Genomic DNA, 27586 nt, shown 5'->3' with positions numbered 1-27586 from the left:
CAGAGAGATATGAAAGACAATGGGTATTGTGCTTGGTACCTTATTTTCATGTTTCACGTTGGCATTTCTGGAAGAGTACTAGTGTGATATGGTGAGATCAAGTCCCTCTACAGAGATGTGATATAAAGCAGTAATTCCAAAACTTCTTCATGAAACAATTAGATCGAGATGACTGAAGGCAATCTGCCCCAGTCACCTCTAGTGCCCCAGAACCCCCTCCCAGTGGTACTTCTCTTAGTAGTCCCTCATTCATTTGCACAGGACATCTTCCCACACGTTAGGATGTCAAACTTGGCCATCAAGGGAGGAACACAGATAATTCACCAGCACTTCCAGCACTTGCAGAAGTTGGTGACCACCTAAGAAACAAGGTGGTTGGCTTCTCAAATTTGTTTGAATGCAGGTTTCAAAAGTGACAGGTAGATGATGTGGCTCGGTGCAGTCTACTGACATCCTCTCAGACTGCAGAGCAGTGCTTTTACATGAAGCAAGGACCAAGCACTGCAAATTTCCTTACATGAGTGGAAGATATCCATGAAAGCAATTCAGGGCTAAGATGAAAGAAAGCAAGGGAAATAGTGGGGCTCACATTATGTCAGTTCTATTTTAAGGAACAGCTGCTAAAACATGCTTCCCCCACCCCCCCTCCCCAGTATTTTACAGCATTTTCAGTGTTAATTTTGCTCAGTTTTTTAAAGTCCTGATGTGAGGAAACAGGTAATCCACAAGAGGTGTACTGAACCTCTTTAATCTGATTAAATATATTGGGAGGATTGATTTATTCACTATATTAAATAACCACTTACATGCAAAACCCTCTGCTTTCTGACTGGGAACATGAGGACATGTATTGGTTGCTTGCTGATTTTTTAATACTTACATGAAACCTTTTGGCAAGTCACAGCAGCCTCTCTGTTTTTCTTTTCTGTTTTTCACAGTTAAGCAGACAGCAATGCACATTTAACAAAAACACAGAGCTTTATTAGGCTCAGAAGCATGTGCAAGAGACAGCTTTAGAAAAATACTTTAAAGACGTGCTAATCATCTGCAAGGAGTAAATATGTGATGGTACAGTAACCAATGAACAGACAAGGTCTTCAGCAGATGCGCAGGCTGTAAAACATGCTGCAATGCAACTACACATAAAAGATGCCGAAACAATCTCCAAGGGAGCCACTACATCTATTTGTGACAGCTCAGCACCACACTTGGTCACCGAGGATGAACGATGCAGCTCTTTGACATCTGGTTCTGAAGTCAGACTGCTGAGCCCCGCTCCCACAGCCAGGGCAGTTCCTGCCCTGCTCGCAGCCAACACAGACCACCAAGTCCCAACCCCTCTGCTGGTCATAAGCAGCCGGGTACCAGCCCACCTTGGAAGCTGCTGCTCTTCCAGACCTGCTGATGTATATTCAGCGTGTGAAAACTCAGTCATCCAGTTCAGATCTTGGTTAGAAAAACCCAGTATATAAATTTTAGTTGGAGTATTGACAAAATCCATGGGGAGCAATTATGCAAGCAGCTATTCCGGCAGATCATAGAATCACAGAATCATAGAATCTTCATGGTTGGAAAGGACCTTTGAGATCATCGAGTCCAACCATACAAACACAAAAAAACCCCCCTACAATCTCTGCCACTAGAGCATGCCCTGAAGTGACAAATCTAGACGTTTCTTAAATACCTCTAGGGATGGCAACTCAACCACCTCCCTGGGCAGGCTGTTCCAGTGCCTGACCACTCTTTCAGTAAAGTCATTCTTCCTAATATCTAATCTAAACCTCCCCTGCTGCAGCTTCAGACCATTTCCTCTGGTCCTGTCATTATTCACCTGGGAGAAGAGGCCAACACCCACCTCTCTACAGCCTCCTTTCAGGTAGCTGTAGAGGGCAATGAGGTCTCCCCTCAGCCTCCTCTTCTCCAAGCTAAACATGCCCAGCTCCCTCAGCCTCTCCTCATATGACCTGGTCTCCAGACCCCTCACCACCTGGTAGCTCTCCTCTGGACACGCTCCAGCACTTCCATGTCCCTCTTGTACAGAGGGGCCCAGAACTGAACACAGTTCTCGAGGTGAGGCCTCACCAGTGCCGAGTACAGAGGCACCATCACTTCCCTGCTCCTGCTGGCCACGCTATTCCTGATACAAGCCAGGATGCTGTTGGCCTTCTTGGCCACCTGGGCACACTGCTGGCTCATGTTAAGCTGGCTGTCCACCTGCACCCCCAGGTCCTTTTCTGCTGGGCAGCTTTCCAGCCACTCTTCCCCAAGCCTGTAGCGTTCCTTGGGGTTGTTGTGACCGAGATGCAGGACCCGGCACTTGGCCTTATTAAACCTCATACAGTTGGCCTTGGCCCATCGATCCAGCCTGTCCAGGTCCCTCTGTAGAGCCTTCCTGCCCTCAAGCAGATCAACACTCCCACCCAATTTGGTGTCGCCTGCAAACTCACTGAGGGTGCACTCAATCCCCTCATCCAGATCATCGATAAAGATATTAAACAAAACCGGCCCCAAAACTGAGCCCTGAGGGACACCACTGGTGACCGGCCGCCAAGAGGATTTCAGCCCATTAATCACAACTCTCTGGGCACGGCCATCCAGCCAGTTTTTAACCCAGCGAAGAGTACACTTGTCTATGCCATGATTCGCCAGCTTCTCCAGGAGAATGCTGTGGGGGACGGTGTCAAAGGCCTTACCAAAGCCGAGACAGACAACGTCACAGCCTTCCCCGCATCCAGAAGGCGGGTCACATGGTCACAGAAGGAGATCAGGTTGGTTAAGCAGGACCTCCCCTTCCTAAACCCATGCTGGCTGGCCCTGATCCCTTGGCTGCCCTGCACTTGCCATGAGAGCTCACTCAAGATGATCCTCTCCATGATCTTTCCTGGTACCGAGGTCAGGCTGACAGGCCTGTAGTTCCCTGGATCCTCCTTCTGACCCTTCTTGTAGTTGGGGGGTCAGAGGGGTCATATCCTCTGAGAGCGTGAGTGGTGGCAGGCAGCAGTGGTGGGACGCCTGGGATGGGATCCCTGCCTGCCAGTAGTGTCCTCACACCAGAAAATATGTCTGCCCTTGGTCAGATTCTGACTGAAACTGCTCTTACCCTTAAAAAGGAAAGAAATCTTAATGCTTCATTTATTGCATATATTTGTAAGTTTAGGCTATGATAACACCTTGAGGAGTAAAGATAAAACTAAATGTTCAGGTTTTCTGATCAGAGGATATACTTGAGTTTCTTTCTATTTTTCGAAGGAGGTTTTGAATTGCATGCAAGTCTAAGTTTCTCCATGCGAGTGGGCAGATGGCAAATTTTCATATTAAAAAAGTCATTTATTGTATGTACACTGTAGTAGCGGGTAGCTGTCACTCTCGATGCATATATAGCCCTGACCTCGTTTAGGCTGACAATCTGCGAGTGGATGGAGCTGTATGCAGTTAAATGGTGGAGCACTCCCTGAGGGTGGGGACCACGCTGTGGAGCACGGCCGCTGTGCCTGGGCAAGGTGGACCCCACCAGCATCAAAGCCGCCTCTGACAGGGTTCGCTTGCGTGACTCGGTTCTGCAGGACTGGACCTCTGAGCTTCTTCCATTAACCACTAACATATGGAAACACCAAATATAATTCCAGCTCCATCTGTCAGTCTGCTAGAGATGATTTCATACTGTGACATATGATGCATAAAGTGAGTAATGGCTTTTTGCATTTTGTGCTTGGTTGAGAAAAAATAATTCCTGACACAAATCCACATTTACATGATACCCAATGTACAATGCCATCTTTCAGCTCTGCCAGTTTTGTACTCTTCCCCTTCCATTTAGCTTTAAAAATGGGAAAACTGACTGACTCTCTGGTTCAATAGGTTCTTTATTGCTAGAAGGAAAGATGTGACAGCATCTTGAGATATGGCAACTGCAAAATGCTGCAAATCTACTGGCTTAAGTTAGTTGCAGGGGGAACATCCCTTTGTTGTCAGCCAGTTGGTATAAAGGACAGTTTGTCACAGTGAAGAGGAACCATAAAGAATTCAGCAACAATTTTGAAGCTAAGCACCCGTCTATGTTGTGACCCGGCGAGCAGCGGGAAGAGTTTGGTACTTCTAGCTCTCATCTCACATTTATCTGTTTTACACCATTCTGCACATCCGCACAGATTCAGCAGAAAATTGCTTTGAAATTAAAACAAGGGTGAAGAGAAGTTGCAAACAAGACAAATAAGAAACAAGGGACAGCAACACCTTGAGGCGCTCAGTTATTACAACAGATTTCAGCAAGTGCCTTGGCACGATCTAGCTGCTTGTCTAGACTTTCTAAGCCGGGTTATTTGAGGGCACGCGCAGCCTTCGTCAGGACTGGGCTCTGCACCACGTGGCTCTCAACCAGCCGTGGAGTTGGAGGGCTTTGTGCTCTTCTGGACTGTAGCCCTTCATCCACCCTCGCGGTGAAGCTGTGCCTCTCGGTTATCTGGATGTCAGCTGCTACGCACGTTCCCCTCTCTAAGCAAAGCGCTTTCATCAAAAAAGGAGAAAACTGTGACATTATTACATTACATCATTACATAGAGCACCGTGGTTCTATCAAACCGCAAGGGAAAAAATCTTTCGGGAGCATTTTGCTTGTGTAAGTTGAAACCTGTTGATTTCCTCGCTGGCGAAGCAGCATTTGTTTGTGGCTTTTATTCCTGGCGGGTGCTTCTGGAGCTGGGTCTTTAAATCTGGCAGTGCCAAACAGCTGCAGCCTGCGGTGGCCCTTTTGTAACATCTTGCTCCTTTCCTCTCTTTCCATGGACAAATCCCAAAACAATGCGTCTTTTTCCTTATTGCTGACATAACGGTGCATCCTCCCAAGAATAATAAAAGCAGACCGGGAACACAATAGCTGGCCTTTTGGCTAAATATTTTTTAAATACCACATGAGTATTTTAGGATTAATGACCTATTTGCATTTGTCAGTCAGGGACATTGTCTGTTTTTTCAATTTCTTTTGCTTCTGTATGAATTGGTGTCAATGTTCCTTACATGCAGAGGAATATTATTAATCTGATAACTGCTTGATCTGTTATTGCTGTTCTCCCAGATCCATCCAGCTACCTAAGGTAGTTAGTGGATTCTACAAATTTCATGAACTCTAAATGTGTATTTAAGCCATTAACATAAATGCACTTTTTTTTTCTTTTTAAGATTTATTTTTCTAAAACTTGCTAATAAATTTACAGTGAACTGACCGGAAAAATTATTATTTTTGTCAGTTTAAGTAGCAAGTTTTAAGGTCACCACTGACAATAGGGCAAACATAATGGTTCCATGGACTTTTGAGGAGAAAGATGTGGATGAAGAGGGAAACAGCTTCATTGCAAGGATTAATGGAACTGCTACTCATTCAATAGCAGCATGCAGTTATACACTGCAACTGGAACAAACCTTACGGAAAGCAAAAGGGCTGTTCAGACAACCATTCTGTAAGTTCAAACATAACATACACAAATTAAGAGGATGAAGAGCTTGCTAAATACTGAAGTCATTTGATCACAAGTACAAATGAGGGTAAAAGCAACGGAAAAGCTTAGGAAAAAAATACTGGGAGAGATGATAAACCATTTAGGAAACATCTCCTAACAGAATGATGACAATCTCGTTCATCATTGTTATTCAGGCAAAAACAACTTATGCAACAAGGCCATTAGAGGTGAACGACAGATGAATTGGAAAATAAGATAATGGAAAATTTGATCTAGTTTGGAAGAGTAAGGGGGGACCTTAACAACTATCAAGAGAGACTCACATTGGGAGGTTTTTTTTTTGCTATAGCAAGAGCTGTTAAGTTTTGAGCTTTGAATGTGTGCTGAGAGCTAAGAATAGGCAAACATTTTCGTGTTCCTTTTTGCTGAGTTTGATGTGCCAAGAAGGGTAAATGTGATATTTCTCTCTCCTTCTAAGAGGAACAGAAAAGGACTGCCCATATGGGCTTACCTTTCAATCACTAAAGAGTAGAAATGCAATAGATCTAGAACTCCGTTTTTGGGATGTCTTGGTATACATACAGGTGCAGAACTCCCAACATATGCAAACACTAGCTCGAGTATATTGATGTGGAATCTTTCAATAAATGCAGATGTGACATCCCAGAGGATTATGCATGCCAGTTTTCGGATGTCACAGCTGCCTGCAGTTAAATAGTTGTGCATTGAAATAAACACATTAGCGTCTGTGTATATTTGGAGCCCTGCACCTGAATACAACGCAAGGAAGCCAAATATATCCACTATGAAAGGTCGCTTGATGAAAACAGATGTCCACCGTTTGGCTCTAGACGTCTGGGTACATTGTGCAATGGGGTTGTGTGTGTGATTTTTGATGGTGAACTTTATCGCTATAGAGAGGTCGGGTGTTGGCACTCTTGGCATGAGCAGGAGGATGGTTCAGGTGGACCACCGGACCGGTTGCCAGATTCACGTTTCAGACCAGACCTTCAGCTGGGGTACAGCTCCATGAAAAGCAATGGAGCCTGGAGGGTTGTGCTGGCTGAGGATCTTGCCCACACAATCCTCTCTGGTTAGTGTTTAGGAGCAGAGGAGTTATTTTCAACACATTATTTGTAAAAAGTCCAAAGTGAAGTGATGCATTTAATTTCCAAAGGAAAAAAAGAATCCTTTGGTCTGGATTCCAAAAACGCAGAAAGCACTAGAAAAAAAGATGACCTTTTATTCAATAGGTCTGTGGATCAGTACTGACAGAGGACATGAGAGACCAGGAGAGCATGAGCTCCAGCTTCTGCACCCCAGCAGAGTGTCCTGAGAAGAGCAGAGGAGAAGGGCCAGGCCAGCTGGAGGCAAATGGGTCTCCACCCCCATCTCTTGTCTTTCACTACTGCCCTGGCAGAAGGGCTACGTGGCACCTGGTGACAGAGGAAAGCAGTTCAGGGTGGAGTCTGGGACTGGAAAACATCCCTATTTCACAAAAAATATTTGGGATTGGTCCTTTCCACATTCTCTTCCTCCAACTTCTATAAAAAGCCATTGGAGCAGGGGTTGGAATTTCAGTGTTTTGTGTTTGATGGAAATGCTTGGCATTGACTTTGTTTTCAGCAAGGAATAAACAGTATTTTTTTCTTACCAGTCCTGTTCCCCCCATCGCTGCATACTGTAACCTGAAAGTCCCATGCCTGCATTTTTCTAGTGCAAAACTGCAAGCCAAAACACACCATAAATTATCATTTCAGGCATTATTTTGCTAAGCCCAAACTTAGAACCATAGAACCATAGGGTTGGAAGGGACCTCTAGAGATCATCTAGTCCAACCCCCCTGCCAGAGCAGGGTCACCTAAAGCAGGTTGCAAAGGAATGTGTCCAGGCGGGTTTTGAATGTTTCCAGAGATGGAGACTCCACCACCTCTCTGGGCAGCCTGTTCCAGTGCTCTGCCACCCTCAAAGGAAAGAAGTTCCTCCTCATGTTTAGGTGGAACTTCCTATGCTCAAGTTTGTGCCCATTACCTCTTGTCCTGTCCCTGGGCACCACTGAAAAGAGCCTGGCCCCGTCCTCCTGACACCCACCCTTTAAGTATTTATAAGCGTTGATAAGATCCCCCCTCAGCCGTCTTTTTTCCAGACTGGAAAGGCCCAAATCCCTCAGCCTTTCTTCATAAGAGAGATATTCCAGTCCCCTAATCATCTTTTTAGCCCTTTGCTGCACCTTCTCCAGCAGTTCCCTGTCCTTCTTGAACCGGGGAGCCCAGACCTGGACACAGTACCACTCCTGGTGCGGCCTCACCAAGGCAGAGTAGAGGGGGAGGATGACCTCCCTTGGCCTGCTGGCCACACTCTTCTTGATGCAGCCCAGGATGCCATTGGCCTTCTTGGCCACAAAGGCACGTTGCTGACTCATGGTCATCCTGTTGTCCATCAGGACTCCCAGGTCTCTTTCCACGAAGCTGCTCTCCAGCAGGTCAGCCCCCAACCTGCACTGGTGCAGGGGGTTATTCCTCCCCAGGTGCAGCACCCTACACTTGCCCTTGTTGAATTTCATAAGGTTCCTCTCTGCCCAACTCTCCAACCTGTCCAGGTCTCTCTGTATGGTGGCACAGCCTTCTGGTGTGTCAGCCATCTCCCCCCAGCTTTGTGGCATCAGCAAACTTGCTGAGGGTGCACTCTATCCCCTCATCCAGGTCATTGATGAATATATTGAAGAGGACTGGACCCAGTACTGACCCCTGGGGATCACCACTTGTCACTGACCTCCAACTAGACTCTGTGCCCCTAATCACTACCCTCTGAGATCTGTCTTTCAACCAGTTATCCATCCACCTTACTGTCCATTCATCAAGCCCGCTCTTCCTAAGCTTCCCTATGAGGATGCTGTGGGATACCATGCCGAACGCCATGCTTAAGTCAAGGTAGACAACATCTACTGCCCTCCCCTCATCTATCCCTCGAGTCCTGCCATCATAGAAGGCTATCACATTAGTCAGACATGATTTCCCCTTGGTGAATCCATGTTGAGTACTTCTGATAGCTTTCTTTTCCTCCACATGCCTTGAGATGACACCCAGAACGAGCTGTTCCTTCATCTTTCCAGGGATGGAGGTGAGGCTGACCAGCCTGTAGTTCCCTGGCTCCTCCTTCTTGCCCTTTTTGAAGACTGGAGTGACATTGGCTTTCCTCCAATCCTGAGGCACCTCGCCTGTTCTCCAGGACCTTTCAAAGATGATGGAGAGTGGCCCAGCAATGACTTCCGCCAGCTCCCTCAGCACTCTCGGGTGCATCCCATCGGGGCCCATGGACTTGTGACTATCTAATCAATCTAATTGTTCCCTCACTCAATCCTCCTCAACCCAAGGGAAGTCTTCCTCTTTTCCCGATACTTTCTCCAAAGCCTGGGACTCCTGAAGGCTGGGCCGAGCAGTAAAGACCGAAGCAAAGAAGACATTCAGTAACTCTGCCTTCTCTGCATCCTCCATCACCATGGCTCCTGTCTCATTCAACAGTGGCCCCACAACTTCTCTGGTCTTGCTTTTGCCTCCAGTATACTTGGAGAAGCCCTTCCTGTTGAGCTTGACATCCCTTGCCAGGTTTAATTCCAAAGCGGCCTTGGCTTTCCTCGTTTCATCCCTGCACGCTCTGGCAGCATTCTTGTAATCCTCCCAAGGGGTCTTTCCTTTCTTCCACTTACTGTAAACTTCCTTCTTCCACTTGAGCTTTTTCAGAAGCTCCCTGCTCAACCATGCAGGTCTGCTGCGTCCCTTGGCTGATTTCTTGCTCTTAGGGATGCACCGATCCTGAGCTTGGAAGAAGTGGTCTTTGAATCATTTGAATCATTGAATCGTTGAGACTGGAAAGGACCTCAGGAGGCTGCTAGCCTGGTCTCCTGCCCGAAGCAGGGTCAACACTGAATTCAGCCCAGGTTGGTACCTAGACATTGTCTAGCTAGTCAAAAATCTCCAGGGAAGGAGGTACCACAAACAAACTTCCTGGGTAACTTGTTCCAGTGCCTCTGATGAAAATGTTTTCCCTTATGACCAGTAAAAATCTCCCGTTTCAATTGATGATGATAGTCTTTCATCTTCCTGCCAGACACCTCTGCAAAACCTGGCTCCATCTTCTCAGTGACTTCTCTCAAGCACTGGGGGGCTGCTATTGGGTTCCTCCAAGGCTTCTCCACCCTGTTTCCTTTTTCTTCATTCTTGTGGAGTCTAGGATTATATACAGTGGTGTTCAAAGTAATTCTTTCAACTTTCAGAATGTGAACAAACTTTCTAAACTGCTATCTTTCCTCTTTTCCTGGCTATTAGCAATTAGAATAATTATTTAATGTTGTTGAAACTCAGTAAACAAAATACGCTACCCTGCAATGAAAAGGCTTCTTACAAGTTGTTCTTATAAGAAAGATTCCCACAGATCCCACCAGATCCCACATCAGCACAGAATCAGAAGGCTTTATAGAGAAGTTGAGCTTTTTCCTACACAACTACCTGAAAGGAGGTTGTGGAGAGGTTGGGGGTCGGTCTCTTCTCCCAAGTAACAGGCGATAGGATGAGAGGAAAACGCCTCAAGTTGCGCCGGGGGAGGTTTAGACTGGATAGTAGAAAAAATTTTTACACTGAAAGGGTTATTAAGCATTGGAACAGGCTGCCCAGGGAAGTGGTTGAGGCACCATCCCTGGAGTTATTTAAAAGATGGGTGGACATAGTGCTTAGAGATATGGTTTAGTGATGGGTTTTGTCACTGTTAGGTTGATGGTTGGGCTCGATGATCTGAAAGGTCCCTTCCAACCTAGGCAGTTCTATGATTCTATAATTCTATATGCATGCAGAAAACTGTACTGAATAGACTTAATCTGTGCTGATCCAAGACTACATGGTAATGAATTTGCATTGGACAGAATGATACGAGGGATAGACGATATTGGACTGATCTACTGCAATATGCTGATATGAAGAAAATCACTCCAAACCTTTCTTTCAGTTTATGGAAAGAATTTACATCAGCAATTATAGCAACTGCCTGCTGAGAATATGGTTTAGCTAGCCAGACAGTAAGAAGAGAGAATACTCCATCTTAGAGGGCTGCATGGAGAGGGAAGAATTAGAAATGGAAGTTAATATGAGGAAAAAAAACCCATGAAGAAATATAATGGACACTCAGCAGACATACCCAGCGCATTTAAATTAGACATGTATTTATTTGTGTAATTTCTCCCATTATTCAGCCATTAACACAGCTAGTACAATTATAGCTTTGGATATTTTATTTCACTGTATGCCATAATGCTGTAAAAAGACTTAAAAATAAAATACTTCCAAGACTTACCATAATTTTTTTCAGTATATTAATGTGGAGATATCTGAGGTACTAGGCATGAATGCAGAAGAAAATGGTCCTTGTTTTAAAGCAATTACAAACTAATAAAGTGAAGAAGATGCCTTAACTCCAGACAGAATTGCCTGTGGAATGAAGCCCTAAACAGGTAAAATAATAGGCGTGACAGAAAGAAGTTTGCTTCTCCTACAGAAGTCCAAAATAGAGCTGTGAGAATCACTGCTGTTTTCCTGTGTGTGTTTTGACAAAAATGTGCAATTTTGCAAAGGCAAGCATTTTGCTCTGACCAACAGCAGGGAAACCCGCAGGGTGAGGAAAACCATTTGTCACACAGAAATTGTGAGATATGTTTGCATATAAACTTTTAATTAAAATTGCTGCTCTTTCTTGCCCTACTGCTAGTGGAAGCCATAAGGGTGACAAATTAGCTCTCTTGCAACCCAAACAGTATGGGTGCTAACTGTTAGAGGCTATGAAGCAGTATTAAGTCTGGAAGAAACCTGGTTTATGATCTTACATAGGGATCCATGTAAATGATCCCATTTTTTAACGCAGCTGTCACAGTTCTCAGAAGCACTGTGAGTATAAAACGAGCGAGGCTTGCAGTTACCCATATACTTATGTACAGATTTGGCTCTAAATTACAGTGATAATATAAGCAAAGGTCCTGGTTAGCTCTGTAGCAAGTTTTGTGCTGAGAAATGACTGCTCAGCTCATGTGGTTTCACCAGGCCTTGGCAGGGGAAGGGAGGGTCTCACTGAAAAACAGACCTTGCTCCTCAGTTGCATTGTGCTACCCTGGGGATCTTACAGGGTCTCCAGAGAAGGCACTGGCCGAGGTGGGCAAGGTAGGATGACCAAAGGAGGCAAATATCTCTAATCTGATGCTGATGGAAGCCGCAGAGGCTGGGAGAATCATAAAATCATAGAATAGATTGTGTTGGAAGGGACCTTACTTAGAACGTAACTATTGGTACCGTCCATTCAATTATCCCCCTCAATCCTTCATTTTACCCAGCTAGAGCAGCACTGGGGAGGCCAACCCTGGGTGTTTGCTGGAAGCAGAGGGACATACCGATGCACCGATGGTTTTTAGGAAGGTGTTCAGAAGTCCCTTCCTACCCAGGTGTATATAAACCCTGTCGCCTGTGGTCTGTGTCTGCATATAGCAGCTGCCAGCTCCTTGGGTATGGTCTGAGTTATAAAACCTGGTGTTGATGCTCTTGTGTGCTGATGGCCTTGGACACAGTCTGCAGACTCTTGCTGTCCTGAGTTTATTGGCTATCTCGGATTCAACAGGACCACAAGCCTCCAGAGCTTATCAGCTTTTGGGAGACTTTCATAGAATCATAGAATGGCTTGCATTGGAAGGGACCTTAAAGATCACCTAGGTCCAACCCCCTGCCATGGGCAGGGATACCTCCCACTAGACCAGGCTGCTCAAAGCCCCATCCAGCCTGGCCTTGGACACTTCCAGGGATGGGGCATACACAATTTCCCTGGGCAACCTGTTCCAGTGTCTCACCACCCTCACAGTAAATAATTTCTTCCTTCTAGCTAATCTAAATCTACCTTCTTTCTGTTTAAAACCATTACCCCTCATCCTATTGCCACATTCCCTGATGGAGTCCCTCCCCATCTTTTCTGCAGGGAAAGAAAGTGCAGGACATTGCTCAGTGGAGGGCAGACTCTTCTCCCCAACATTGGGAATTGCTGTTGCACGCTTCGGGCCATTGTTGCACACAGTTTCACAAGCAGACAGGGTGGGAGCCAAAGAGGAACGTGATCTTGTCAGAGGTTACAGAACAAATCAGCACAAGAGATGGGAAGAGACATACTCCTCAGTAGGAGTCTATTGATTTTTTAACTGCTGGGCACATTTGGCTGCTGAAAGAGTCCTAGGGCTCAAATGAGACACAAGAACAAATAATTCACAGCAGATCTCAAAGATGAGAAATTTTCGGCTATGCATCTTACCTGCTCTGTCATTTCTTTTATCAATTATTGTAATGGAATATGGTGAAAAGTGATGCAGAGATTAAAAAAAAAAAAACACTAATGGAATTTTGTCTTCAGCAGTGGAAATATGGATTCTGAAGGAGTGCAGAAAAATAACTCATGATCATACATTAAAATATGAAGGATGTCAATGCATTACCTAAGCACGGACACGGCCTACTTGGGTATCCCACCTGGTCTTCAGCTGCCACTCCAGAGTGAGACACATCTCCCATGGGTTCTCTGTCTTCTCTTCTGGCCTCATTTGTCATCTCAAATGCATATGCAAATAAAGCTTCATTCAAGGAGTGGTTCTTTGCTGTAGGGCAGGCTGTTTCAGGTCCATAAAGTGCTGGGTTTGGTATCGCTGTGCAGTTAGTTCTCACTTTTAGTTACTTCTACACCTTCTGCGCCTGGGGATTTAAGTGAGCTCTCTTGAGTTCACTTGAACTTTCATGAACAATATTGTGCGCAAAGTTCAAATTACTAGAAAAAAGCCTTCCTCTCTTTTAGTTCATCTGTCAAGTTTGTGGGTAGGGCCTATCTTGGAAATGGATTGGTGCAGCTGGTCTGCTTGGGAAAAAAGAAAAGACTGAAGTATTAGAATGAGTTACTGATGATATCATCTGGAGAAATTCTCCAGGAACTATTAACCTCTGTTTTAAACTAATCTTTTTCTCAGAGGCCAAATGCAGTTTCAGGAACTGTATATCTGGAGGAACTGAGATGGAAATTGGAAATTTTCCCCTTTTCTAGAGAGTTTAAATTGTACCTAAATAATTGTGCAGAAATGGGAAACGGTTAGATTTCAGAAATTCAGTCACTCGTAGGTAATAACGAGGGGTCTTCCTCTGACCCTACAGAGGGCAAAGTCCACACCACATTATCAACAGGGCTGTTTGGAGCCCCACAGCTGAGAAAGGCTTCTCAGTCACTTTACCTCAGCCAGGGAGAGGGACTTTGGCCTCGTGATTGAATGTGAACTGTCACTGAAGCTGTGGACAGGCATTTTTGAACCCTTTGACAGGCTATAAATTAAATAATATATTAAATAAAGCACCTTTCAAAAAATCAGCTTTGGAGAATACGGCAAGATTTTTAAAAGTTTGGAATTTCCAGAAGTCAGCGGGAGTGTGTAATTTCATCTGAATTTGGATCAGGACCTTACTGTGTTGGAATTATGTTATCAAAAAATGTAATTTCTGCACCTCAGGAGCTGCAGGGTTTGTCTCTGCAAGAGGATGGTGTCAGACGGGATGACAGGAGCCGTCCCCAGCCCGGCCGTCAGCCTTCCTGCGCCACGTGCTAGAGACCAGCGGAGCTGGTCCTTGCTGGTCTGGAGCCTTCACCGTCCACAGCTGAGCATCGCTCCACCCTGCTGGGGTCTATCACCAAACATTGCTCCACCAGCTCCTGCTGTCAGAAGGAGAAAATATAAGTCACCATCTTCCTCTTCTATCCATGGCACGAAGGGTTGCTCACTTCTGCTCATGAGAGCATAATGCTCACTTAATTATGTCATTGGATCATTGGATCGGTCTTCTTTAATTAACTTAGATTAATTTTATGTAAGGAAAGTGTTCTGAAAATGTAAATCACAATGGGTCCAACCTACTCCAGCAGTGGAGTACCTTTTGCCAGGAACCAAGTATTACCCAGTAAGAAATACAAATACCATTAATTCTGAATACCTGCTGCTTGTGTAAATTGAGGTACTTAAACTTTTTTTGCTTTTACCGATCATGTATATTTGAGGGTGCACATGTTTCCTATGGAAATCTATATTGATCTCCAGAGTAAGTGCTCTTTGGTATTAGCTACCTATTTAAAATGTTTGTGGTCTTGTATTTCTTCTTTTGGCTTGGGCCTGTGTGAACTATCTGTCTGTCATTACATGTCTAAAAATATGAGAAAGTTAGAAACGGTGATTTTTAGGCTTTTGGCAGCATTATGGTTTGGAGTGAGAACATTATGCAGTGCAGTGAGATTACTGATTTGAGACGTGCAAATTTATTACTGATGTATATTATATATATACTGATGTATATTATATATTGTACTGATGTATATATATATAGATTATGTATACATATATATGTATGTATGTAGACGTGTATATATATATATATACATATATATATATATAATAAATATCTCATGGCACTGACCTGCTTCTGTAGGCAGTCTTACAGGGAAGCAAATCATGAAAGACTGCTCCTGACAAGAGGCGATCAGGGCAAGTCCATGCAGAGCTGGAAGGGATGCTGGCTGTGGTACCCTGTGAGTTTGCTGCCATCCTGTCACTGCGCTCCTGTTTCGGGTCTTGGATGCCAGCGTGAAGCTCCCTTATCTGTCTCACCAACACGTGGTCCAAATAACACATTTCCATCTGTAGAGGTATCATTTCAGCAGTGCCATAGAAACTTTTTTATTGGATCAGTGTCATACAGTCTCAAAGTCTTTGAGAGTAATGAGTAGAGGTGAATTCATGAGTACAGAGAAATACTTTATGTAGTCTTAGCATCCAGAACAGATAATTCTCCTAAGTTTTGGAAGTTCTGCTTCATTCCCTCATGGTAGTACATTTGTGTGAAATATGTGCCTGGATCTCACTTGAAATCAGGAGGAGTTTGGGATTCAATCATCACTTTAGCTGTTATACCTCTGTATCTCTGTATGTTTGGCATAATGGTTCAGGTTTTAAACTCTTCTCCTAGATTCCTGCCTTTGAAATTTACCGCTCCTAAAAAGCTGCCGTATCTTCCCTATTGTAAAGGATCAGCATGAAGAAGCAGATATGAGCTGCTGATGTGAGCTATATGTACAGCCTCCTGGTGCAGAAGGTCCTTAGCAGATACCACTGTGAACGACATCTTCATAACCACATGAATGTTTTTGCCTTGAGGATGAAGGTTATCAGAAGCCAGTGAGGAGGAGCGGGGACATGTGTACATCTCCAAGAGCATCATGAGAGATTGTGTTGGTGCTGCCTTATGCACAGGCCAGGTCTGAGTCACGTATCACACTCTGTTAAGCACCACACATTTGGGAGCTTTTCTGGACTCACTGAATCTGTGAAACGGGACCATGCTGAGCAGTGAGAGGGGTGGGGTGGAGAGAAGGGCAAGTTTGTTTGAGGTAGAGAGGCTTTCGGTTCAGCTTGATCACAAATTAGAAGAGGAAGGTCAGACTGCCTATGACCTGATGGTCCACCAGAAAACTTGCTCATCTAGAGGCCCTTAGGGTAGGCTGCAGCTCCAGGTCTGTTGTGAGTCCAAAGTTGACCATGATAAAGGAGATGCTGCATTTTCCTGACCAACTGACCTTATCAAGACCCAGATAGTCTCACAGCAGACAACCTGCCCTATCACTCGACAGCCGTGGCTGTTAATGGGCCTGGGACCTGAAACAATATTATTTTCACTTCAGCAGAACTCTAACTCGCAATTTACAGTGATAGCAAAATACTTCTGTCTTTGTTATATTAGTTATTAACTAAGAATATTTTTCATTGGAGGTTTATTTTACCAAAAACCTCTGAAATTACTTGCATCAGTGAACCATAATATAGGTAAAGCTCCATATAAATTATTTGATAGGGAATTAAAAAATAACAAGACCTCAAAGCTTGAGGGAATCACTTGCTCTGTGATTGGATTTGAGACCCCTCAGGTGACTCAGTTGATTTGCCAGGAAATGTTAATTTTAAAACCAGACCAACAAAAGGCAGAGCACACCCTCAACCTAAACCAAAAGCCATGCCTGAAAGTTTAACACACAAAGTTTTAGCATATTCTCAGCTGTGACTGACTGAGGCTTTTATGATTCTGCACTGCTCAGGGGTCTCTTTTAATTAATATCAAACACTGCAGTACCGAAGGAAATACATTAAAAAGGAAATTATTAAGTTTTCCCTCAGCTGTTATTGCTAGATGTGCCATGTTTTTGACTGGTGATTATTAATAGAATTCTACACCGTAATTCTGATGCTGCTCTATTATATATCTTAAGAGGTAAAAATGGTCGGGAAATGAGAGCTCGGGTCTGAGCTACAAGATTATTCATTAATCTCTTCCACAGTGTGACCTTGGAAGACTGCCTCAATTTCCCCATCCCTTGGTTAAGCTAATAACTGCTTGCTTCCCACGGCTGCTATGAGGTTTAATTAATAATTCAGATTTGTCGCATGTCTGCAGACCTCTTTTTTTTGTGCTGTAGACTCAAGTGTGCAACTCCCGTCGTACAATGCCTGGGAAGGGAGGTTACAGCATTGGAAAGGAAATTTCCCCAGGGCCTGCAGGCACAGGGACACTGGTCTGGTTTCCAGGTCAAAAAGGGCTTGGAGAGGCCAAGGCAAGAGAATTTGACTCGCAGACAAGAAAAGTCTCCTATGCAGAAAGCCAGAAGAGGGATGAGTGCTGCCTGACGGCTGTCCCAATAGCTGAGCACCCTGTAAGAGCAGGAACCTGTCTGGCACAAGGAGACGGATGCTTTTCACTTTGTGAAACCTCAGCAAGGGATATTGTAAAATATCGTCACTGAAAGGATGTATGTATGCAAGAAGAGTGAGATGTGAAGTGTGGAAGAGAAAGGAGAATGGTGAAGGGTGTCTTTGCAACTAGGGGTAGGTAATCGGCAGTTTCATGAAATGTGTGCACCGAAGCTCTGTCTGCAGGTGGAGATGGCAGTTGTGCAATTCTCTGTGCCCTGTGTACTCACAGACGTCTGAAAATCTGCCCCTGAAAGCAATGCTGTCCTTAAACAGTAGTTGCAAGTCTTTTTAAAAGATAGAAAGCAAGAGTGGGTTTCTGAGATCTGATGTCTGGCTTTGAGGACAGAACTACACAGGAGGCTGGAGTCACGGCCAGAATCCAAACACTTCGTGATTTTGTGCCACTTCCTAAATAAGAGGCAATTAAAATGCAGCAACTTGTGCTGTTCCACTGCAGTGTAGCCATTAAGCTTCAGTTCGCACGTTAGGGTCCTATTTGGCAAGCAGAATATTTGTGCTAGTTGTGCAAAAAGATGCCCCAAGACCATACACGTCCCTGAATGCCCAGTGTGACACATTGGAAAATCTGTGTGTGTGTGTGTGTTAAAATTTTGAGGTGTAGTGAGTTTATGAAGTTTTTCTATCTCTAAATACCATGACCCAGGTTTATACTTCAAAGTATACTTCAGTATTAGACTATTAATAGAAAAACAAAGCATTCATGGTGTGGCCACTGGTAGAGTTGCCCCCCAAAATGAAAGAAAATCACAGGTAGAGTGTTTCTATGATATCTGATTTTGCAGACAGAATTTTTTTTTTGCACACCAGTGTTAGCTGGGAACCACAGCTCTCAATGCCCTTGACTGGAAAAAACCCTATGAGCTGAAACGTGTAGGCTCAGTGAACATGGAATCAGTGGTTTCCTAACAGGGTCTCTGTCTCCAGATTTAGGTTGGAAAGATTGACACAAAAAATGGAGATGCTTAACCTGGATAATCTGTGATTCAAGTGCAAGCACTGTAGAACAGTGGGAGAGATTCAGTACAGGAGAACAGCAGGTCTCCTAAGATTGCTTACGTGAGATGGCATTAAGGCCATGGAAAACTCCTAGCAGAGAAGGAATGAAGAAGCAGCATGCAAAAAATTTCTCTCACAGACCCAGCATTTGGAAGAATGAGTGAACAGATATGGTTTGATCTAAGTAAGGCAAAGGGAAGTTGGACAAGGTCTGAGAAGATGTGTCGTGACCAGAAGAAGCCTGAACTAGCGGAACCATGAAAAGAGACCATCCAAAGGAAAATTCCCACAAATGCTTAAGACAGGTGAAGACGCTCCAGTAAAGATGTGCACGAGGGTTCTTCAGGCAGATCCTGTATCTCCTTTAGCTGGCAAAACCAGTTTAGAATTGTTTAGTTTTACTAGTCAAACAGCATCCTGGGAGCTCCTAACATACCGCAGTGCCATCCTCTCTGCTCCCTTTTTTCTCGGCCTCATCCACTCCTCTTTTTTGCAGAGGCTCAGATATGCTCTGAACGTTGTGGCTTACTTTCTTCACTTAATGCATTTACCGGAAGAATTAGATTAAAAATGAAAAAGTGCAGGGAGGAGAGTTTCTGGTAATGGAGTTGAAGTAACAGGATATTTTGAGACAGTGGTCATGGGACCGAGAGACAGAAGGTCTCCCATCTCCCACAGAAGGCGGCAGACATTCGAGGTCTACATGGGAGAGGTCCACACCGACAGCTGGCACTTAGTCTTAGGAGAACCTAGAAATCCCCATGTCCACAAGAAAGAGATCAGTCAGGACTGTATCATACAGCTTTTAGGGTCCTTTATCTTTTTTTTTTTTTTCTAGAGTGCAAAAGTACAGAAAATGTACGGGACTGGGATCTTTGTCTGACTTTGAACATTCAAAACTTGATCATCCTGAGCAACCAATCTGCAACAGGACAGTTGGTGGTTTATGACCCTCTATTAGACGGGAGTGGGAGTTTTCCAGATAATCTGATCTATAATATATTGTACTCAAATGATCAAGCGAAAAGCATGAATATTTACAAATTGCTCATTATTTTAAATGCTTTCTCTGTTTCCTCCTAGAGCTCCTCTCCCAAATGTATGGAAGTCTTGCAGATAAGGGTTTATTTGTGGGCTATATCTACATCCATTACAGATAGAGAAAAACAAGAGACTGTATGGACAGTATAACTGCAGGAAGAACAAGTCACATATAAAAAAACCCCAACTTCTATATAACAGGAGGGAAAAAAATTTAAAGATATTGCAGACATTTAAAAGCAGGAATCACTTAGACTTACAACACTTCTAAAAGCTTGTAGTACTTTTAAAAAATATCTACCCACTCCTTTACCACATCCAAAGCGAGGTGTTCAAGATCAGCAAGATGAAGGTAGAGGAGTCTATCCACTCTTACATTAATCTAAACAGAAAAAAAGTCTATGACACCTAGGCTTTGTAAGACCAAGCTTTAGATCTGTCATTGATGTCTGTTCAAAGGGCTGTTGCTGCGTTCAGCACAGGAGATTACACGGCACGTGGCAGCAGCTGTCCCCCTCCCCGTACCGTGCAATCAGAAAATGCCCATGGTGATATTTAGTCAGCTATTAAATTCAATTTAATTTTCATAGTGCTGAATATTTGTGAATTGGTTGTGCCCAGGGACATGAAAGGAATTGTGAGTGCCGAGCAGAGTTTTAACAGCTCGGCAGGGGAAGCTGGAATAGCTTGTACCTGGGAAGGTACTGCAGTGAGCGGTCTCACGAAGGGTACAGCCATCCTCCCAGCTCTGTTGGGCTGTAAGGATGTGCAGAGATCTAGATAAATGACTTTAGGAAAACACAAAGTCAGAAACTTAATTTCAGGCATCTCAAACGTAAGCATTGGGAAGAGGGGCTCAGGAAGAGTGGCAAGAGCCCATGCGAGATGCAGAAGGCAGGGCGGGAAAGCTGCCGGCTGAAATCCTGGCGACGTCGGCGTGGGTGGCAGGATGTCTCTGTAACTCCAGTGGGAGAGGGTTTCAGCCCAGGACGAGGCGTGACGGCGGTGGGCTCGGCCGGCGTGGAGCAGCCGGCGGAGCTGGGCAGAGGCGGAAGGGCAGGAGGAAAGCCGCGCTGCCGCCCGCCCCGCGCACAGCAGCTCTGTCCTCTGCAGCTGGATGCGTAGCATCCTGTCGTGTTTCTATCTCTAAATTAATTCAATTAAATGGGCGTTATGTTATACAAATTGGTGTATGGCTCTATTTCTGTTTCTGTTCTCAGTCCAAGCAGAACAGGTTATTATATTTCAGGGGAGGTTTTGACTTTAAGAGCCTCTAGAAGGCATAATTGTAATGATTTGCAGCTATTGCAGCTTTGCCTTTCTCCAGAGCTATACAGAATCCCTCGCTTCAAGAAGGCTTTCTGTGGCATCAGGTTTAAGAGCACATGCAGGAATCCAACACCAGTGCTTGCACGGGAGACATGCAGATACCTGGGGATATGAGGAAGGTGACAAGTGCAACAAGCACATGTCACGGTGAACACATCTCTACCTCCTAAATCTCAGAGGTCCGACTTAGAAATTAAGATATTTTGGGGAGTTCAGTCTAGATTTGTCCCTAGGGTAAGAGTGAGATCTTGCCTCCTCACTGAGGCAAGGCAAATTTTGTCATTTCCCCATGATAAATCTGTATATTATCTTGTGTTAGATGAAACTCCAGCACTCAGCCCAGGAGGAAGGGCATGGTTTCTGACTTCCCTGTGTCTGAAGTTAAGTCCTTCTGCCTTGAAAAAATTATTTGTGAAGATTTCCTTGGGTTACAGAGTTCAAATCAGCAATCCATACCACACCGAGCTTTACTAAGCTGTTCTGGTGACGTCAGTGTGACTCTTGGCATGAGTAACTGCTACATTAGGAGTATCAGGTTTTAAGAAATTTTGGGAAATTCATCTAGTTCTGAAGACTTCAAGCCAAACTTAGGGTGTTCACATGGTCTCATACATGGTCTCATGCCCCTCTAGTGCCCAGCTTGCTCAGTACAGTCATTGCTGTCTCCAAGGACTCAGCAAACAGCCTCTTATTGGAAAATGTCTCTAAATCACTTGCAAATTTGTACCTGAGTTGCCAAACGCTTTGGACTTCAAAACAGAACATTTGTTTAGCCCATGTAGCACACTTTGCTAAGCCCAAGAGAGACTGGAAATCCTGAATGTCATCGAGCTTACACAAAAATCCTCCCAAAATCACTGAGATCTTTGCCACAAGTCTCATGTTTCGAGGGTTTGAATACAAATCCATCCCGTCTTTGGAAACAGTAATGCAAATCTGTTTACAGCCCAACTTAGAAAATGTTTTCTAACTCCCCACCTTCCCCAGGGTCCAGAGCCTGGTGGAAGCCTTGTTCAACTGGAGCTGAGATTGTAAATGTTGTCTAAGAGAAAATTATGCTCAGCTGAAAAATAGTGGAAGTGAAAAAGGAAGGTTAAAAAAATCCCATGTATACTTGCATCATCCTACACTAATTCATCTAATATGTGTCTGTCAAAACTGTCTTTCTCAGCTGTCAGTCTAAACATATCACTCATCTCTACGGATATTAACTTCCTCTGCACACTCTCTTATATTCAACTTTTTTTCCTTTCACCAGTGCAGCACAGTTTTTCTGTTGTATGCCTCCAATTCCACAGATATTCTTTGTCAGTAATGATATGCTGGTCTTGCTCTTCAATTCCCTAGCTGCCGTCACTCCTTTTTGTCCATTTTGGTGGAGAAAGACCTCAGAAGTCCAGGTCACAAAGTTGTTGTTCGTGCCTTAGTTAGTCTTCCATAACACCAAACAAAAACCCCTCAACATTATAAATGTCAGCGGGGATGTTTTTAAGTCTACGCTCAGAGATATGTCTGTACCTAAATAGAACAACTCTTTCTCCCCCTGAAACTCCGCACAAATAAAGCTTCATTTCTGAATTTTCCAGTGCATTTTATCTTCATTTGGACATAAACCACTTGGGGAAGAAGCTGCTGTTATGATACAGACCAGAGAGTGTTACTGGTGGGAGAGAAATCATAAGTAATAGAATAATAATAGGAAAGTGCAGAAATGACATTATGGTACCTGAAAAACCCTTTGCTCTACCTAAAGAAAGCTTTTCATCCCACACTCAATAGTTATTTGTTCTGGATAAGGGCAGGAAAATCAATTTGAAGCTGAATAGTGAAACCAAAATATTTTTCCTTACAGAGCACCCATAAACTCATTCAGAATGAAATACTTTGCAACTATATCATTCTATAACAATGCATATTAAATACTCTCATGAAAATTATTTAAATCTAAATTGTGAATGCCTGGAAATTGTATCAATTTTCCTAGAAGAAAAGGTGCTAGACATAAATATGATGGAAACCCTGCCTTCTTCCCTTTATAATTAGAAATATAACAAGACCGGTTTGCTGGGTAAGTTGTTGACTATGGCTGGAGAGATTATGAAGCCCAATTCCATTTGCAGTATCCAATGGGAACACAGTAACTTCAGTGCTTTAGATCCCCATTCCCTGCAATTTATGGCATCTCGGGCAATCCAGCATCCACTGGGTGAAGTGGTTCAGCTGAGCTAATAAATGCTGCCCTCACGTTATACAAACAGTGTGTTGAAATTTACTTCCCCAAAGCACGTCAGGTGTGATCAACAGCATCTGCTGTTTCTAATGACTTTGTTTAAAGAAATAAAATGAGTGTCAGAAAAATTATGTTTTCAATGCTGGGCCCGTTGTGTGAAAAAGATCTCAGCACTAAAAGGAGATAGGCAAGGCGCAGGGCTGGTCTGCAGGCTTTGGTGGTGCTCTTGTCTCCATGGGTTGGGACTGACATAAAACCATGACAACTGCCACTTTGATGAGATACATCTTTACAGTCTTGGTTAATGGATCTTAAAACTGCCCCTGCAAAACCGCAAACCGAGCAACATGCCTAGCTGTGGCTGCCAGAGGAGATGGGACCCCTGTAAGGGAAATTCAAGACCGCGGGTTTTATGAGTGCACTGTTTGGCCATCCATGGCTCATTTTTTTTCCTTGCTACATCTGCAGGTATCCTAACCACGGCTGTGTGCTCCCACTAAGCTTTACTTTGGAAGCAGCAAATAGCTCAAAACATTAAAGGCCACTCTGCTAGCATGACAACAGCCTTGATGCCCCATTTATTTCCTTACTAAGGTCCCATATGGAGTTGTGGAGTCTGCTCCATCTTGTTTCTCTGAGATCATGTTGGTGATGTCCTCTGTCACCATAGGCAAGCTCTGTGTGCCTGCTAATCCCTGCCCATGCAGACACCTGCGACATCTGAGCCGGGAAGGCTGGGATCCATCTGTTGCCTCCAGATATTGCTCTTAGGAAATGGGCTGTTTTATCAGCGTCCATGAAAGTCTGCCTCATTGACCATCGATAAACACAGTGAGGACCTTGGGTTTCCTCAGGACTGAGTTCACCCACTGGAGCTTTGCACTTTTCTAAAGGGGTTTCTTGAGAGATGAACCAGAGATGGTAGCTTCATTTCTGGCTCTTTTCTCTTTGCCCCTACTCCCTCTGCTGCGAGCTCCTTTGAAGAGCTTGTCTGTGGCCCCAGCCAACACCAGTAAGGAGGAGGAGTATCTCCTGTGTCTACAAGAGCTGATTACCCCTCACACCAGCAGTGGGGCCACACCAGCGCCACCACAGCAACCATGCGGAGACCGGTCCAACACCACCTCTGATGTACACTGTGTCTCAGTACACCCAGTCATTCCCACCCAGTGTTGGGGAAATGGACCCCCTTGAGGGGCTTCTCCTTCCCCGCAGCTCACAGGGGGTCTCTGACAGGCAGCTTGCTCAGCGGGGTGTCCGCGGCTCCATACCACATGGCATGGGGCACCCCATGGTGCCTCCAGGTGCATCATCGCTCCCCTTTGTTTAGTGGGAGTTTGGTTTGTTCAATATTCAACTTAAGGTCAGGTAAAATGAGCAAAACCCCCTCCCTGGCCAGGAGAACAGCTCTGAAAAAGGTGGAAATGTGTATCTCCAAGTCCTCGGCTCTGAAAGATGATTTATTTGTTTCTGGGGTTGAAGCCTCATTTGTTCATTTGTTTTATTTTGTGCTCATCGTTATCCTGACGTCCTGCTGAGAGGAGGAGGAAGGGTCGGAGAACAACCTGTCTCCTTCATGGTGAGGAACAAAGTGTTCGTTCAGTGAATCTTGTTGATTGCAATCTACTGGATGACTTCTGCATGCTTCACTTATAATTAACTACCATACATTTTCTTGGGATTAGTGACTTGTCAGCATTTTTGGGAGCTGGTGCTAGGAATTTTAAATAATAACAGCATTTATCTTCTGCATGGACACATTGTAGTTAGGCTGATAAAGATAAGTGAGGTGTTACAATGGGTTTTTCTAACTCTGGGAGTGAAAGGTGGGAGAAAAAATTTTTTTTGGTATAATTATAAGAATATTTTCATCTAATAATGATATTGCTTGTATTAGTGGGCATAAGAGAACAAAGTGCCTTTCTCTAAAGTTAATATCAGCAAATAAGTTTTGTGTTCTGCCATCCTTTGCACTGCCGGTTCCTGGCCTCAGTTGCTGACCAAACTCCTCGTCCCTTCGGACACAGGAGCTCCGACGACGTGGAGAGGAGGAATTTAAGTCGTTATCCAGGGAGGCACGTGAGTAGCTGCTGAAGTTCATTCCTGCTCAAGGCCAAATTTACACTCAGCCGGCTCCAAAGGACTCTTAAATCTTATGTGGAGGGGCTTTACCAGGAGGCAGATGAATTCAAATTAGAAACAAGGCACCCCTCTCCCCGTCGCCAAGCCATAAATAACAGCAGCGCTGCTGCGGCCGGCCTTTCCCACGTGAAGCCGACGGCTCCTTCTGGGGCACCTCTCTGGAAGCGCCGGTGCTGGGCCCAGGGCAAGGCAAGGGGACGTTGCCTTCAGGCTGGCAAGTCTGAGGCTGGCGTGGTACAAGTCACCCAGCCTTAGCACCTCTGAAGCTTTGCTGCTGCGGTTATAGTTATGACCGGCTTATATGTAAATGAGGTGGGGTTTTTTTCAATATAAAAATAATTCCTGCAGGTTTTCTGCATGCTTATCTGCAAGGGCATGGGGACAAGGCTTACCCCAGACCACGGGGATGGGTACTGAGCCCCTGGGGGAGGGGCGCAGCTGCACCCAAACGCTGAGCAGCACCTGAGCAGTGCTTTCGGACCACATCCTCGGCGTAAATCAAGACGCTTTCTTTGAAGTTGTGCAGCTTTATCCCACCTGAGGGATGGGGGCACTGAAGCAAAATCCTTGGGAGCTGCTGGTGGGCAAGATTTCTTTTTTTTGGTGAAGTCTTTGGTCTGCAAATGAAGAGCACCACTGGAAGATGTTTTTTTTTAAACAGCCGCATTGAACCTGCCTCCGTTTCTAGACTGAAATGATTTCCGTCAGCTTGCAGTCCTTGCAGCTGATCATCATTTGAAATTGTGGGGGAGAGAGGGAAACTTCCCTGCAAAAATTAGAGCAGACCAAATTTGCGTGTGTTCGGGATTGGGTAGGTGAGGAAACAGAGCAAAATAGCTTCAAATTGATGTCACGTGTTAACGTTTTATTTTTTTAACCTTTCTCTAATTTAAAAAAATACACTGACACTTCCACATACAATGTATTTAAGTAGTTTCTCATTTCAGAAGGGATGTCGATTCATGGAAATTTTTTTTTTGGTTGGTTGTTGGGTTTTTTTGTTGTTTTTTTTTTTAAAATTGAGAAATTATTGCAATTAAACTGTTGACCAAAGAATTCCAAAGGAAAAATACTGCTCCTCAGTATCTATTGAAAAGCCTGCTAGAATACCAGTTTACTTGAAAATAAAGATTACTGTCTCTTTCCAACAACGTAGGAAATGCAGCATTAGGTCCTGTTTGTTTGTACTGGAGCAGCACCTAGAGGCTCTGAGCAGAGATGTCGCCCTATTATAGCGCTAAGCATCGTCTGCAAACACACACACAAATAGAACTTAATAGCCATTGTCACAAGCACCTACATTTTTAAACACTTGCATCCCATGGGACGGCACCTCTTAGCACCTCCCTGAAGAGAAAGTTTCCTGAAATTGCCATTAATCTATTTCTTTGGTAATAAATGGTTATTAAGTGGTTATTCTTAACTTGAGATTAATGGCTGGTAATTGTTAAGGAACTCAAACAATCACAGAACTCAAATAATCAGCAGCTGGTATGTGGCTTGGACTGGTGGGTAATTAATTATTTATAATGAAAGCAACTGGGGGTATATATTTTCTGCCTGGCAGCGAACGGTTTTGACTTTTAACAGAAAGAACCAGATCAATTCAGTGTCGGAGGCAGTGTACCTAAACCTGAGATCCTCCGTTCAATCGTGCCTCAAACATCCTTATCGGCTCTTTTCTGGGTGAAGCCGAAGTGCTTTCAATGGCTGAGTTCACTTTACTTTGTCCATCTTCCTCTTGCTAATGTCTACAGGAGGAAACCTGGCCGTGCGTTGGCTATTAAATGTGGCAGACTTGGAAGAGAAATCGCTAAGCTGTGTAAGAAGAAACTCCATTTTTCTAACTTCAAATTCGGCAGCGAAGGATGCAGCTTTGTCAAGGTTAACTTCGCCTTGCACAGTGATTTGGATGGATTGGGATGTAAATCTTTAGGAGTTCGCAAAGAACTGAGCGCAAACACCGAGGCAGTAAAATAGTCAATATGAAGCAGTGCCAGTATTTGTAACCTTGTCGTCTCCTGCCCTGCGCTTCTGCGTTGTGATCACCGACAGAGTCGGGGGAGGGCCATCAAACAGATACCGACATTGTTAACTAACACTGAGTCCAATCCTTGATTTAAACGACAGCAGAAGTAGTGCTGCTTATAAGAAGAACAGAGCAGTCATGTGGTGCATACATAATAAACAGATTTATAGCGTTTTCCCTCCAGCTGCTATTAGTAAGAAAATAAAGGCAAGATTGCCTAAATACAAAAGAGAAATTTAATCTCCAGCTAACCATAGTGATATATGGTGGGGAGAAATACAATCCATCTGTGCTTTCTCTGACAATGCTTTCCACCATTTGTTTTAGAGAAAGACATAAAGTTCTCATAATGTATCTGGATGGCTATGAAATTCTCTGGCTACTGTGGGAGAGAGAGAAAGCATTTCTCCCTGACTTCTGTCAGCAATGCTTCTTGAAACATGAAGATTATCTCTTGTAATCATTATCCTGCCTAGGACAGCTGCAGAGTCCCTGTTTAGTCA

This window comes from Rissa tridactyla, chromosome 2 (assembly GCF_028500815.1).
Source record: "Rissa tridactyla isolate bRisTri1 chromosome 2, bRisTri1.patW.cur.20221130, whole genome shotgun sequence".
NCBI classification, from domain to species: Eukaryota; Metazoa; Chordata; class Aves; order Charadriiformes; family Laridae; genus Rissa; species Rissa tridactyla.
Note: the sequence above shows the minus strand (reverse complement) of the source record.